This window comes from Petaurus breviceps, unplaced genomic scaffold, assembly GCF_028583685.1.
Source record: "Petaurus breviceps papuanus isolate PSGF00001 unplaced genomic scaffold, PetGlider_PUasm1.0 37, whole genome shotgun sequence".
Classification (NCBI taxonomy): Eukaryota; Metazoa; Chordata; class Mammalia; order Diprotodontia; family Petauridae; genus Petaurus; species Petaurus breviceps.
In genome coordinates this window covers 66,033,097-66,047,597 of record NW_027186296.1, presented here as the reverse complement: position 1 = coordinate 66,047,597, position 14,501 = coordinate 66,033,097, and the positions used below count along the sequence as shown (strand labels likewise).

At 37.8% G+C, this 14,501-nt stretch overlaps 1 protein-coding gene and 1 long non-coding RNA gene across 2 annotated transcripts in view; one reads left to right on the top strand and one right to left on the bottom strand.

Moving 5' to 3' along the window:
* LOC138169277 (WD repeat-containing protein 93-like) overlaps nt 1-14,501 on the bottom strand; it is a 37,262-nt gene that overhangs the window by 11,442 nt on the left and 11,319 nt on the right. The window lies entirely within an intron of this gene.
* On the top strand, nt 6,494-13,278 carry LOC138169280 (uncharacterized). The gene is made up of 3 exons (XR_011170316.1): nt 6,494-6,964; nt 9,845-10,078; nt 12,552-13,278. It is a non-coding gene; the product is annotated as an uncharacterized lncRNA (long non-coding RNA).

Sequence of the window (14,501 nt, the reverse complement as noted above, 5' to 3'; positions counted from 1 at the left end):
TATCTTCAGTCTATACTTTCCTATCATCATGTGTGAATGTGACAGGCTGTGTACCATATTACTAAGATGTGAATTAAAAAAAAAAAACCCTTAACAAAATGGGCAAAAAGAATAATACTTCAGATGGAAATATTGCCAGTATAAAAAAGAAGAGTGTTGCTATTACATTAGAACAAAAAAAACCTGACATTATTGAATGGCATGAATGTGGTTATAGTAACTCTAAAATAGAATGATATGGCAGAATATCTGAATCTGTGGTAAAGAATATTATAAAATATGCAGGTGAGAAAAAAGAAAAGTTGCATCTTTTTTTTGTGGTTTGCCAACAACTATAAGGAAAAGTAGTGTTAATATTCTTTCCCCATTCTAATATATCCTTCACAAAACTGGTAAAGTGATCTTCCTAGAGCAAAGAAGGTCTGACCATGTCACATGCTGTAAACTTGAAGCTTTTGTTTGAGTTTGTAAATGGTTTGTACATAATTGTTTGCATGTTGTCTCTATCATTAGACCGTGAGCTCCTTGAGAGCAAAGACTGTGCTTTGCCTTTCTTTGTATTTTCAGTGTTTAGCATATTGACTGACACATAGTAAGCACTTAAATGTTTACTGACTGAATGACTAATAACAATGGAAATGTAGTATCTTTTTGCTAGATGGTCTGAAGATGACAGAGCTTCTACAAACAAAAGCTTCAAGTTTACAGCATTGAGTATTCAAGTTTTACAGTATAGGCAGTGAAATAAAATGGAAATGAAGTGCACAGTGAAGAAATTTTTACTACAAGTGGTAGTTGGTATACTAAAAATTGAGTTCAGTGGCATCATGTTAAAATTACTGGAGATGTAGCTAGTGTAGATGAGGAGGTAGCAGGTAAATATCCCAATGTTTTAAAGAAAATAATCAAAGAAAGCAGACACATGATCAACACATTTTTAATGTGGATGAAATGTACTTACTCTGGAAAGGAAGTCTTCTAGAGCTTACATTTCCAAGAAAGAAAAAATTCAAACTGAATTTAGTGTCCAAGGATCACCTGGCCATTGTTTTCAGAGCTAATACTTAAAGGAATGATATATTAAAGTTGATGCTTATTATTTCCAAATCCTCTTGCTCAGAGAGGTGAGGCTACAATCATCCATTGCTTCTAGTTCTTTAGTGGTCAAATAAAAAAAAACTGGGTGACTAAAGCTGTTTCAAAGAATGGTTTTCAAGTTATTTTAGCACAGCTTCTGAAGAACATTCCAAGGATAACAATATGGCTTTAATGCTTTAAATGGATTACTGATTTTAGTAAATGCTCTTCTATGTCAGGGATCAGCAAACTATGTATGATCTGAAGGCCAAATCTGGCCTGCCATTTGCTTTCCTTATCCAGCAAGTAAAGAATGGTTTTTGAATTTTAAAATGAAGTTTTATTGCATTTTAAAATGTAAAAACCATTCTTAGCTGGGGGCACAAAAGCAAGTGGTACAAGAGCAGCTGGGGCAAGATTTGGTCTCCAGACCATAGTTTGCCCAACCCCTCCATCCCTAGGTCACCCAACTACACTTGGTTCATTGTGCAATTTGAGAAGTGGATAAACCTCTAAGTACCTATTAGTGCATGTTGCAAGGTCTAAAGAGAAAGAAGACTTCATTCTATACAGCTAAAATATTTTAAATGAATTTTGATACTTTCATCATAATGACATTTTCATCATACTGTCTGTGCAGGCTTATCTTTAGGTACAATATTCAGTAAGTAAAAAAAATAGTAATAGTTTTGCCTTCTATAGACTCATTACTTTGTTATGAACTTGAATCAGAAATGTTTTCTTATCTTTTGCTATTATATTACATTAATCGCTACACTTACTTTTTTTCCCCTCTCTTTTATTTTTTAGTTTACATCATTCATTTCCACAAGATTTTGAGTTGGTGGGTTCTTTTTCATGGCATCCTAGAATCTTCCAGACAGTGCTACCTCGTGATTTTATTTATTTATGTATGTATGTATGCAAAATTGTCATTTTTATTTTTTTAGTTTACATCATTAATTTCCACAAGATTTTGAGTTACAAATTTTCTCCCCATTTTCCCCCTACCCACCACCCCAAAACAGTGATCCCACGGAATATCCCCTCCCCCAATCTAATCTCTCCCATATCCTCCCCATCCCCCTCCAATTTTCCAGTAGGGCACGGTGAATCTCTATGCCCCAGTACCTGTATATCTTATTTCCCAGTTACATGTAAAATAATAGTAATAATAGCATATATATTTAAACATTTGATTTTAAAACTTAGAATTCCAGATTCTTTCCCTTCCTCCCTTGTCACCCACTCCTACTGGGAAGATAAGCAATTCAATATAGGTTGTACATGTGTAGCTAAGCAAAACATTTCCATAGTGGATATATTGTGAAAGACTGACTAAATTTCCCTCCATCCTATCCCACCCCCCCCCCCCCTTTTTCTAGTCTCTACTTTTATCTTGTCCTTTTTCAAAAGTGGGTGCTTCCCCCTTCCCTCCCCCCCCCAGCCTGCCCTCTCTTCCACCATCCCCCCTCTCATCCCCTTCCTCCCTAATCTCCTATAAGGTGAGATACCCTATTTAGTGTTTATGTCATTCCCTTCCTAAGCCAAATTCAATGAGAATAAGGTTGACTCATTCCCTTTTGCCTTCCTGTTCTTCCCCTCCATTGTAACAGTTTTCCCTTGCCTATTTAATATGAGATAATTTACCCCATTCTGTCTCTCCCCATCTCCTCTCATTATATTCCTCTCTCACCTCTTAATTTCACCTTTTAAGTATCATCCCTTCCTATTCAATTGGTCCTGTGTCCTATGTCTATGTATAAATGTACACATATATACATACAATCACATATGTATTCATATGCCCATATACCCTCCTATATATATGTATACATATATACTGTGTTTCCCCGATAATAAGACACTGTCTTATTATTTTTTTGGACAGAAAAACACCAGAGGGCTTATTTTCAGGGGAGGGCTTATTTTAATGAACATTGACAGCAATTTTAATAAACAGGTAAATGTGAACAAAAAAATGTACCTTTATTCAATAAGCAAATCACTGGGGAAGAACAGGATGCGCTCACTGCTGCAGCTCTGATTGGATGCAGCTCGGAGCGCAGTGTGCGTTTCATGGGGGGGGGACGGTGCATACAGAGGGTACCGTAATGTAGCGTGTAGCGCAGGGGATCACCTTCACTACAGTAGCAATCTCAATAGGGCTTATTTTTGGGGGAGGGCTTAATTTTAGAGGAATCTTACACAGTAAGGGGAGGGCTTATTTTCGGGATAGGTCTTATTATCGGGGAAACACGGTATATATAATTTTTTTTCTATTCCCTTCAACTATTCTCATACTGAGAAAAGTTTCATAAGTTACAAATATCATTTTTCCACATAGGAATGTTAATAGTTCAACTTCAATAAGCTCCTTATGATTTCTTTTCCCTGTTTACCTTCTCATTCTTCTCTTGCTTCTTGTATCTGAATGTCAAATTTTCTATTCAGCTCTGGTTTTTTCATCAAGAAGCTTACAAGTCCTCTATTCCATTGAATGACCATATTTTCCCCTGAAACATGATACTCAGTTTTGTTGGGTAGGTGATTCTTGGTTTTAATCTCAGCTCCTTTGCCCTCAGGAATCTCATACTCCAAGCCCTTCAATCCCTCAGTTTAGAAACTTCCAGATCCTGTATTATCCTGATTGTGTTTCCACAATATTCAAATTGTTTCTTCCTGGCTGCTTGTAATATTCTCTACTTGATCTGGGAACTCCGGGAACTACAATATTCCTAGGAGTTTTCTTTTTGGGATCTTTTTCAGGAGGTGATGGGTGGATTCTTTCAACCTCTATTTTGCCCTCTGGTTCTAAAACAGCAGGGCAATTTTCCTTGAGAATTTCTTGGAGGATGATTTCTAGGTTCTTTCTTTGATCATGGCTTTCAGGCAGTCCAATAATTTTTAAATGATCTCTCCTGGATCTATTTTCCAGATCAGTGGTTTTTCCAATGAGATATTTCACATTGCTCTCTATTTTTTCATTTGTTTGGATCTGTTTAATAGTATCTCTATTTCTCATAAAGTCACTAGCTTCCATTTGCTCCAATGTAATTCTGAAGGAATGATTCTCTTCAGTGAGCTTTTGAGATTCTTTTTTCCATCTGGCAAATTGGCTTTTTAAGGCATTCTTCTCCTCATTGCCTTTTTGAGCCTCTTTTGCCATTTGAGTTAGTCTATTTTTTAAGGTGTTATTTTATTCAGTCAGGTTGTTGACTCTCATTTCATAATTTTCTTACAGCATTCTCATTTCTCTTCCCAACTTTTCCTCCACTTCTTTTATTTGGTTTTCAAAATCCTTCTTAAGCTCCTCTATGGCCTGTAACCAGCTCACATTTTTCTTGGAAGATTTTGGTGCAGGAATTCTGACTTTGTTGTCTTCCTCCTGTTCCATGCTTTGATCCTTTTTGTCCCCAAAATAGGAGTCTAATGTCGGATCGCTCTGCTTGCTTTGCTTCCTTTGCTTGCTCAAGTTGCCACTCAATTATTTGACTTTTTAGCCTTTTGCCACAGTAGAACTCTGCTACCAGAGAGGGGAGCTTTGTCCCAATCACTAGGGTTTTCTCAGCTGCTGGAGCTATTACTTGGGTGCCCTCTCTGAAGCCTCTACAAGCTCTGGCAAACAGGTCACACACCCCAGGACCTCCACCCTAGACAGCAATCCAGATCCAAGCAGGTTAAAGCAAGAGCAATTACCCTCTGAATGGTTGCTTGTTCCCCCTATGATCTCCAGGCCAGGAGCCCTGAAGCAACCCCGTGGTGGCGGCTGCACAGCTGCAGCACTTCAGCTGCTTCTCCCTCCATGGGGTAAAGGCCAGACCGCACTCCCAAACTCCACACTGCACTGACCTCTCACTTTGTCCTTAGCATCTATGGGTTGATAATCCTGGAAACTGCCACAGCTACTGGTGACTGAAGTTCCTCTAGTTGGCAGCTGGTTGTGGCCACCCTGAGGCTAAAACCTCGGGCTCACATGGTGCTGGGCTTGGCTCTCAGGGTGCTGCACTGGCCCCTTCCTGTCGGCCTGTATTCAGCAGGAAGTTAGCTTCTCTCTGTCATTTTGTGGGTTTGGTAGCTCCAAAGTTTGTTTAGAGTCATTTTTTTACATGAATTGGAGGAGGTGGAGTGGGAGCCATGCAGAAGTCCTCTTTCTACTGATAAACTTATTTTTTAAAACCTTCATTGCATATTGAATATGTTGGGCTAGAACCAATTTCCATATTTTACATATGATCATAACTGTGAATAATGTCAATTCAAATAATGCTGTGATATCATGGGATTCATTATTCACACTAATGAGACCTAGCTGTAAGGTATACTATTGCTGTATACTATGAGGAAGAAAAGCATTCCAGGCATGGGTGATGATAGGTTATGCAAAGGCACTGAGGTGGGATATGGAGTGGCATTCATGAATTTGACTAGACTGTAGCATGTAGGAAGGGTATTAATGTACAATGGGGCTGGAAATTTAGGTTTGAACCAGGTTCTGAAAAACTTTACATGGCAAACAGAGGATTTATATTTGATAGAGGCAACAGGGAACCATTATAGTTTATTGAATAGGAAAATGATAATGGTCAGACCTGTGCTTATGACAAATAATTTTTTTAAAGCAATTGGGGTTAAGTAACTTGCTCAAGGTTACATGGCCAGTTATTTCTGGGTGTGGTGCTGAGTGTCTGAGCCAGGGATTCGATCTCCAGGTCATCCTGACACTGGAGCCGGTGCTCTTACTCGCTGAGCCACCTGGCCGCCCCTAAGCAATTGGGGTTAAGTAACTTGCTCAAGGTTATATGGCCAGGTGTTTCTGGGTGGGTGCTAAGTGTCTGAGCCTGGGATTCGATCTCCAGGTCATCCCGACACTGGAGCCAGTGCTCTTACTCGCTGTGCTACCTGGCTGCCCCAGACAAATAATTTTTTAATTAAATTTTTTTCAATAAGCACAAATCTGCTCTCTCCCTCTATACTCCCCTATCTTGAGAAAAAAAAAGAAAAAGAAAACTCCTATTACAAGCATGCATAATTAAGCAAAACAAATTTCTGTATTGGCCATATCTAATATATATGTGCTTGTGTGTACATGTATGAATGTGTCTCATTCTATACTGTTTTTTATTTTGCTATCAGGAGGTGGGTAGCACTTTTTTTTTAATCATTAGTCCTTTGGTATATTAGTCAGTAATAACTCTGATCAGAGTTTCTAAGTCTTTTAAAGTTGCCTTTAAAATACTGTTATTGTACAAATTGTTCTTCTAGTTCTGCTCATTTAACTGCAAGTCTTCCCAGTTTTCTCAGAAACCACCCCCTTCATTTTTTCCAATAGCACAAGAGTATGCCATTAGTCTATTTATATGCTATGACTTGTTTAGCCAGTGCCCAATTGATGGGCACTCCCTCAGAATCTCATTCTTTGTCATCTCAAAGAGTTATAAATATTTTTTGTACACTTTTAAAGTTTGTTTTGCTTATAACGAATCCTTCCTTTAATCTACCCTGTTTCCAATTCCCCCTTCTCCCTTCTTCCCTTTTAGTTCTATCCCCCTGTTAAGTGAAATATATTTCTGTACTCAACTGTGTGTGTTGATATCTGTGTGTATTCTTCAGATGAGAGAGGTTCAAGTGCTAGTTGTTCTCCCCACTTCCTCTTTGTTTGTATAGACTTCTGCTTGTACAACCTAATTCTGTGAGATAATTTCCCCTATTCTTCTTCTTCCCTCCCCACCCCCACCCCCATATATTCCTTATCCTCTCCCTTTCCAGTATTCTCTTATGATCATCAATACCTAACAGAATCACTTCTAGGCTTACAGTGTAATTAGACTTCCTCTATGACCTCAGACAATGACAGAGCACATATATCATCTCCTCATACTGGAAGGTAAGCAGTCTATCCTTACAATATCCTTCAATTGTTTGTTCAAATTTGTCTTTTTATGTTTCTCTTGATTCCTGGGTTTGCATTTCAAAAGTTTCTTCATAGTTCTTGTCTTTTCATTATGAACGCTGGGAAGTCCACTATTTCATTAAAGATCCATTTTTTTCTCCTATAGGATTATACTCAGTTTTGCTGAGTAACTTGCTTTTAGCTATAAACCTATGTATCTTTTTTGCCTTATGGAATGTCATTTTTAAACTCTAATCTTCTTTATTATCATGACTGTTAAATCTGTATGATACTAACTGCAGCTCCTAGGTGCTTGAATCCTTACTTTCTGGCTGCTTGCAGTAGTTTTTATTTGATCTGGAAGCTCTGGATTTGGGATATAATGTTTCTGGGTGTTTTCACTTTGGATTTCATTGTTTTCAGGAAGTGAATGGTGGAGTCTTTCCATTTCTATTTGCCCTCTGCTTCTAAGATATCTGGTTAGTTTTTACAATTTCTTAAAATATAATATTTAAGTTCTTTTTTTTGTCATGGTTTTCAGTTTATCCAATGATTCTAAAATTTTCTCTTCTCAGTTTGCTTTTCAGGCCAGTTGTTTTTTCCATGTAATGCGTTATATTTTCTTCTATTTTTTAAAACTCTTTTCATTTTGTTTTAATATTTTTTGTTGCCTCATAGAATCATTAGTTCTTTTTGGTTCATCCTAATTTTCAGGGATTTAGTTGATTATGCAAAGTTCTGTATCTTTTGTGCCAAGCTGTTAATTCCCTTTCTAATTCTTTCTTCCATAGTTCTCATTTTCCATTTTGTTCTTCTAGCACTTTCATTTTACTTATAAAAGCTTCTTTTTAGCTTTCTTCTTTAAAGTTTTGCTTCATTTTTTACAAGAATTCTAGTTGAATTTGTGCCCAAGTAGTGTTTTTATGGTTTTGCTTGAAGAAGTTATGGGAAAGGAAGTGAAGGTAATGAGTAGGGACAGATTTTTCTAAGAGTTTAGCTTAAGAAAGAGAGAAGAAATATAGAATGATTATCTTGATGGGATTGTGGGGTCTAGCAAAGATTTTTTTAAGGATAGAGGGGTCCTGAAAATGATTGTAGGCAGCAAGGAAGAGAAACAGTTAGGATAAAAGAGATTAAGGATTAGAGGAGGGATGACTGAAGAGGCAATCTACTGGAGAAGACAGCAGGGGATAACATCAAGGACACATATACAGTGGATGATAAGGAGTAGGATTGTCTTAAAAGAGACTGCTGTAAAGGAGGAAAGAGTTGGGGGATTATGTCAAGAGGTCTTGAGATGATGAGAAAGGGAGAGAAGGGTCCTTGAACTGCCTCTATTTACTTAGTAATATATGAAGCAAAGTTTTCAGTTGAGAGTGTAGGAGGAGAAGTAAGATTTGAGGAGAAATGAGAAGATTTGAAACAGCCTCTGTAGAAAGTAGAATAAAGAATCAATTAGGGAGGAGTGATGGGATTGTCTTGCTGTGATGAGGGTCCATTTAAGATCAGACAACACACTTTAGTAGTGGACCTGGTCAGCTCAGTTACATGACCTCTAGCTTTGTTCAACATGTGACTGGGAGTAGGAGGGGCAGACTGTGGAAGTAATCCAGGGCTGAGGTTGGTAAAGCATGAACAGTGACAGGACAAAGGAGTAAAGGATTCAAGAATAGAGGACAGTATAGAGTTGAACTAGAAAACTATAAGGTAGCAACTGGAAAGGGGGTAAAGTGAATTGAGAGTAGGGCCCATGGCTTGAGGAAATATTGATATATAGAGGGTCTGGTGGTCGTGATAAACATGGAGAATAGGTTTAGGAGGGATGAGGTATGGGAATACATGGAATTATAGGAGTAGTAGTATGCTGGTAAAAAGTTTAACAATCAGCTCTCTTTTTTTAAGTTAAATCTGCATTGTTAATATGTTCTCTGTTACTTTCTTAAGCCTAGATGATGAATAAAATGATAAACCAAACCCTGGTTTTATAGTTTGCCAATTTCTGAGGTATAAATCCTCACACTAAAAATTTTACAATTGGCTCTTATGAACTGGTTTGAGCTGGCTCCAGCATACTCTGAATCAGAAGTTATGACCAGCTAGAGGAATATCAATATTTTTAAGCATAGGAGTGGAACATGTGTGGGTGATGGTGAGGCCTAGGCTGTGGTTATCTCTGTGTATGGCATATGAGGAGAATAAGGAACTGAGAGGTTACAGTGTTTGAGGGAGCATCAACCTGTATGCCAACATTCTCTAGTATAAGGGTAGGAATTGAGAGGAGAGGAAGACAGTGAGTCAGGTACTGAATTCCTTAAGAATGCTGACTGATGGGGTGGCTAGGTGGCTCAGTGAATAGAGCACCGGTCCTGCAGTCAGGAGGACCTGAGTTCAAATCCGGCCCCAGACACTTAACACAAAAACTAGCTGTGTGACCTTGGGCAAGTCACTTAACCCCAACTGCCCTCCAAAAAAAAAAAAGGAATGCTGACTGTTCCTCAACTGACATATGCCAATTTTCAAAGGAAGAAATCCAAGCTATCAATAACCAACTATATGAAAAAAATGTTCCAAATAACTAATAATTAGAGAAAAGCAAGTCTAAGGTTCCACCTCACATTCACCAGAATGCAAAAGCTGACAAAAAAAGAAAAACAACAAATGTTTGAAGGGTTGTGGGAAAACAGGCACATTAATGTATTTTTGCAGAGTTAATCCAGGCATTCTGGAAAGCAGTTGGGAACTAAACACCAAAAAGTGACTAAACTGTGCATACCCTTTGATCCAGTGATACCAATACTAGGTATATACCCCAAAGAAAGAGGACAAGGACTCAAATATACAAAAGTATTTATGGAAGCTTTTCTTTCTAAATAGGAAACTAAAGGGGTAACCATTTATTGGAGAATGGCAGAACAAATTATGGATGTGAATTGTGATGGAATAATAGTAGTGTGTCATAAGAAATGCTGAAAAGAACAGTTTCAGAGAAACCTGTAGAGGACCACAGGCCAGTGGGACTCTGACCCTGATGGCTGAATAAGCCCCCTCAGCAAAAGAGCCTTGCTACCAGACCCGGATCAGTTCCCCACCCCCCAGGAAGGATCACAGGTATGAGCATTTTGTCCTCATGATACATGTGGTATGCACACCCAGCTTGGGAACAAGGCAGCACGCAGTGTTCTTAGGGGAAATATCATAATGTTGCAACATAGTACTGCCTAGAAACCTTGGAATAACTCCATCCTGCTCTAGGGAGATTTGGAACATTTTCCCCTGCACTTGCACTTTGATATCAGGATAAAGAACATGGCAGCCACATATGAGGTGGATGGGAATTAGGGCACCAGGATAGGCCCAAGACCTATAGGCTTATGATGACTATGCAGTTTTTCACTATATATATATACTGGACTCTCCGATGAATAAAGTTGACTCTGTTTTCCACCATTCTCGGGGGCCTATCAATCTTCTATGTTATCTCAGACTCTGGGTAAGCAACCCTTTTCAAGCAACTCTTCTCAGCTCTGCCTGGGGTTGGCAGGGCTCCCCAACACTTTCTCAGCTCTGCCACGGAATGGCAGGGGTCCCTTGAACTTCATACCCCACAGAAACCTGGAAAGATTTGTATGAACTAATACAGAGTGAAGGGGGCAGAACAAGGAAAACAATTCATACAGTAATAACAGCATCGTACAGACAAACAACTTGGAAAGCCACAAGAACTCTGATCAATGTAACGTGACCAATTTCAAAGGACAAAGATGATACATGCAACCTGCTTCTTGACAGAAAGCGGACAGACTCATGATTCGAAATGAGACACTGGTCTATGTGGGAATTTGTTATGTTTAACTGTGCATGTTTGTTACAGGGGTTTGGTGGTGTTGTTTTCACTTGGAGGGGGGGATGAGAGAAAGAAAATAAATTACTGTTCATTTTAAAAAATAAAATTACATTTAAGGAGGAGCTTGGAAACTCTTTGATAACAGCCACCATAAACTGAATTGAGAAATTTTATTAGCAATTAATATTGACATAGTGATTAGTTTTTTTAAAAATTTATTTTAAACTTGAAGACTAAATAAGAAAAGAAAAAAAATAAACATTGCCATGTACTCAGAAGAACATAAGAGAGGATTCAATATTAAACAATAAATTTCCATTTCAAGAAAATCTATATAATAAATACTACACATTGTTTTCAAAGCTGCCCAACTTATCTTTGCTTCCTTATAGGTTTTCTTATATTTTCTGCTGTGTACTTTTCACTTTATTTTTTTCTCCTTCCTCTCCCCACCCTGCTCATCCTCCCCTGCCCCGCTCCCCCCTCCAAAGCAGGCTATGATTAAGTTCGGATATACATATATATAAACATATACACAGATACATATATATAAACATGCACACAGATATATACACATATACGCGCATACACATATATGTAAGACTGTACTACGCTTATTTCCACTTAGTCATGTGTTTTTCTGAAGGTGGATAGCATCTTCCTTCATAAGTCCAAGTCATTCCATGTTTTTCTAAATCAACCAGCTCATTATTTCTTACATCACACCAATATTCCAACCCACTCACATCCTATCTGAGAGATTGTCTATGAAAGCTTTTCCAAATTTTCTGCATTGCTTCTATTCTTGGTGGCATAGGTTTTATTTATACAAGAAAATTTTAACTTAAAATAATCAAAATTATCCATATTATACTTCAACAATGCTCTCACTTTATAATATTGTTTAAGGTCTCATACTAATGAATCTATTTCCCTTACTTCTTTTTCCCTTGGTTCCTCTGAAGTTCCTGACCTTTTATTCTTCCAAATGAACTTTGTTATTATTTTTTCTAAATTGGTAAGATAATTTTTTTTAGTAATTTAATTTGGATGGCATTAAATAGATTAATTAGGTAAAATTTAAATTTTTATTATACTGGCTTTATTTACCCATGAACAATAAATATTACTTCAATTATTTAGATCTAACTTTGTATAAAAAGTGTTTTATGTTTATGTTTATGTTCATATAGTTCATATTGTTCATATGTCTGTTTTGGCAAGTATACTCTCAGGTATTTTATACTGTCTAGTTATTTTAAATGATCTCAAACAATACTGAATAATATTGCTGACTGTAATGGAAAGCAAAGTAGGATTTTTTTTGCTGTTTTTCTGGATTGAGTTTTAGCCAATTAACTACCTTTGAGTCTTGCCTTTGACTGAATCAAGTCTTTGATTGGAAATAGTATATACTGTATGCTTGGAGGGAGTAGAGAGAGTAGAGAGAGGAGCAGAGCTGAGAGAGAGAAATGAGCGGGAGCAGACTAGGGGAACTTGCTTGTAGAAAGGCCTAACAGAAAGAATGTGATGTTGGTGCTCCCTCTGTTTATCTGTGTTAAATTTCTCAGACAGAAGCCCTGTCTGTTGTTCTTTATGAGTGAATTGAGCTGAAGATTAGAGATCCGCTCATGGGAAGGAGGCTTAGCTTAAGCCCCTTTTAAGAACTATTAAAGTGAATTGAGATGGTGGTGTTGGTAGTGTGTGTTGTTGCCCTGTTAAACTTTGTTTTCCCAGAGGCAGAAGCTGCGGGCAGGTGCCCCTGGAGCCTGCTGTTGGGCCGGAGCTTGGAGTGGAGAAGTCCCCATGAGCTGAGACCTGGAGCAGAAGCCAAAAGCTCCCCATGTGTGAATCCAGGTGAGAGCTAGGAGTGGTCAGCTCACAGAGAAAGAGCCATGGGACTTGGAAGTCAACCTCGAGTCAAGATGAAAAAGGACTTGGACACTTGGGATTAAGGAGATTGTTCTTACTGTAACCTAGGGGTGGATGGTGCAGTATTTTCTGCTATTCCTTAGTGTTGTGTTAGAGAAAACCTTAGCCTGAGACCCCCTGATTGTATAAACAAGTATTTTTGGGAAGACTACTGAATGCAATGATATATCCATGTGGCATATGATATACTGAATGTTATTTTATACATATATATTTATATATGTATGTATATATACATATGCTTTGTTTAAGGATGTAGTTATGAATGTTATGCTTTAGTCTATTGCTAAATAAATTGAGAGTTCATTATACTATGTGATAAGACCCTTGAAATTATTCACAGCAGCAGTCCTCAGGTGTCCTGCCATGACTGGCATTACACTGACACACAGTAGTTTACCAAATTTTCTCTTTTGATTAAATCTATTTTAGCTTTAAATTTGTCCAAGATTAAGATTACCACGCCTACTTTTTTTTTGAAGGGGAAGACAAGGTAATTGGGGTTAAGTGACTTGCTCTAGGTCACACAGCTACTAAGTGTCAAGTGTCTGAGGTTGGATTTGAACTCAGGTCCTCCTGACACCAGGACCAGTGCTCTATTCACCTACTTGCCCCCCCTGCTTTTTTACATAGTAAATTGTACTCCTGGCTTTTATTTTACCTTTGTGTGTCTCTCTTATTTTTATAGCATTTCCTAAAAGCAACATATTATTGGATTCAAAATTTTAAATCTGCTATCAGTTTCCATTTTATGGGTAAATGCATCCCATTCACACTCTAAGCTATGGTGATATAAGGTTTTTAAAGTGCTTTACATGTGTTATTTCATTTGATCCTCACAACAACCCTATGAAGTAGGTGCTATTATCTCCATTTTACAGATAAGGAAAATGAGGCAGACAAGGGTAAAGTGACTTGTCAAGGGTCAAACAGCCAGTAAATAACTGTGGTAGGATTTGAATTTAGGTCTTGTTAGTTCCAAGTCCATCATTTTATCCACTGTACCACATATTTGCCCCAAACTTAATAGGGTGAACTTTAAAGGGGGAGAGACTGCTGAGTGATGGAATCCAAGAGAAAAACAAGAAGGAATATTCTAATGCTCTCCTGAGGAGCAGTGTGATGAGTGAGGAAAAGTATGAAAAAAAGCACAATTGAGGAAGGCTAGGAATGTGGTATCATCTTGTGGAAGACAGATCTCTATGAGTAGTAGAAGATAGAAGAAGCATAAGAAGAAAAAATATAAAATGGAGGCAAATCTATTAGTTTAGGAATAGAAATTTCAGAGAACAAAATTCCAGAGGACAGGCAGAGAGAAAACAGGATATTGATATAGGAAATAGGATACAGAGTTGAAGAGGATAAAGATAAAAGAAACAAAGTAGGGATTAAGGATGGGGGTGATTAAGCATCACGTGAATTGGAAAACTAAAGAGTGATAGTATTTTGCTATCCTTTGGGAATAGGAGGGGACTGTAAATAACTCTTTTGAAGATGGCAGAATTATTAGAGAATACTATTTTATGGTAATTGAGTCTTCTTCCTCCCCTTTCATACACTGATTCTCCCTTTTTAATATGTCCTAATCATTACTGAATCCACTGGCCATTCCCTTAAAACATATGACAATGGTTAAGCAAGATTTATAAAAAATCATGACTGAAAACTCATTTGATATTGCTTTCCTGTAGTCACCCACTTCTCTAATGAGAGGGGGGTTGTAAGAATACTACTTTATCAAGACAACCCCAAAGA